A 1,981-nucleotide genomic window follows, 5' to 3' on the forward strand; every position below is an offset into this window, starting at 1 on the left:
AGTCAGACTGTGTCAGGTTCTAGTTCTGCTGCAGTGATGTGCCTGTTGGTGCACTGGGAGGTGTGAAGCAGCAGCTGTGAGAAGGTTCTTTTTACTCTCTTTCTTGGAAAGTTACTATTCTTATAAATTAGATATGATGAGAACCACTTAATTTTTGTATGTTCTAGAAGTTACATTTATTTTCTAAAACGCGAAACTGCTTTTTAAATTGAAAGGTAGCTTTCTTTAACTAGTCATTTCTGAAAGTCAGTAGAACCTGTGTAGGTGTTCAAGGAAATTCCTAATCTTCCTTTTAAGAATTACTATCATTGCTGTCAATATTTTGATAACGTAGTCTGAATATAAAAGGAAGCAGATAGACCCAAATGACTCTGTGTGTGGATACCACACTATTTATACCAAAGCAGAACTTGTTGCATTTTACATGATTTTCTTGATATATTTCTAGTGCATCCCTGTGTGATTTATATTGAGCTGTTGAATGTGAGCTGTAAACAAGAAGCCTTTGTGACGTTATTTCCTGCTTGTCTTTTGTAGGTCTTTTTCTGCTCCCAAGTTATATATTATTTAGGTTTAAAAAATTACACAAAGTTTTACTTTTGTTTTATCTATCTATCTGTCTTGTTTGTCTGTCTGTCTATCTATCTATCTATCTATCTATCTATCTATCTATCTATCTATCTATCTATCTATCTGTCTATCTATCTGTCTATCTACCTCTTTCCTTCAGGACCCATTTCTTCTTTCTCTTCAGAAGGGATTACAGAATGGTCTTGTTTTATTTTTTCTTTGGAAGAATACAGTATAGTAATTCTTTTGTGCTTAACACTTAGGACTCTCTATTGCCACCGCAAAAGGGTGTAACTAGTTTATCCAGATTGGCACCTTTTTTGTGCAAATCAGCAAGATCTGAAATCTTTGCGTTCCTCCCCCCCCCCCCCGAGTGTGCGTCACTGGCTGGTGAAGGGCTCTGCAGTTGGAACAGAAAGCAAATGAAGCTGTTGGGAAAGCAAAGGCTTTTTGGGGACAGGACAGGCACCTTTTGATGCAGGAGATTTGCAGTAAATATTGCAAGGCCAGCAGTTAAAACTCAGTGTGTGAAAATCTGTTGAAGCACAAGAGTGACAACGTAGCGGGAGTGTCTGTCAGCAGTCGGACACGGCGGAAACTTAAAGACGCTCCTCTGCTTTCAGTTAGAGAAGGAGTGAGTGATACCAGCATTGTGAGCCTCTGACAGTACTGGGGAGCACTAGCTCTGCCCATGCGAATTCAAGAGACCAGTCCTGCATTTTCATGCAGATCTGTGCCATTGTAGCCCAGTCCAGATGTTTGTTCTTATGGCTGGGTTTTTTTTTTCCCCCAAAAGAAATATCAAACTATACCAGTGGCTTTTCTTACTTAGCTGATTCTAATGAAGACAAAGGCTGTGGGGGATTTTACTGCAGTTGTGTCTAATTCTGTGACAGTAAGGCTCAAATCTCCAAAGTAAAAGTCTATTTGAAGAACGTGATATTTTATTTCTTTGGAGATATAAAAGCACATGAACACAAACTTCCTAATACTGGGCCAAGCAGCTTATACACTCATTTTCACTTTTGAATATGCAGTGTCTGCCTGATTTGGGCATCGGGACCTCAGGGTTGTATTTTAAAATGTATTGCTGGTAGCACATGGAAGGTTTATGATTCATTTTTGGGTTCAATTTTAAGTCCCTTTTCGTAGCTGAGAACAGCAGCTCTCATGTGCTCACTGAAACCTGGGTGGTTTCAAACTAACTGTGGGTCATGGGAAAGTTTCCATTGCAGCACCTTAGTCATGCAGGGTTCTAAAAATTTGTTCCTAATGCTGTTTGAGCGGCCACAACGTATCGTTGATTCTGAAAGTGGTAACTTTTATCGGCTTCGCTCATTACTCATCTGTCCTGAGACTCTGTGAGCCTTTACACCCAAAACCTGTTCTGGAGGCCATGCTGGACTTGCGG

The 1,981-nt window shown here is 40.0% G+C and overlaps 1 protein-coding gene across 4 annotated transcripts in view; it reads left to right on the forward strand.

Annotated features, from left to right (window-relative positions):
* PHF6 (PHD finger protein 6) overlaps nucleotides 1–1,981 on the forward strand; it is a 24,457-nt gene that overhangs the window by 3,068 nt on the left and 19,408 nt on the right. The window lies entirely within an intron of this gene.

This window comes from Empidonax traillii, unplaced genomic scaffold, assembly GCF_003031625.1.
Source record: "Empidonax traillii isolate 1590-97213 ecotype Southwest subspecies unplaced genomic scaffold, ASM303162v1 scaffold20:size5563877, whole genome shotgun sequence".
Lineage (NCBI taxonomy): Eukaryota > Metazoa > Chordata > Aves > Passeriformes > Tyrannidae > Empidonax > Empidonax traillii.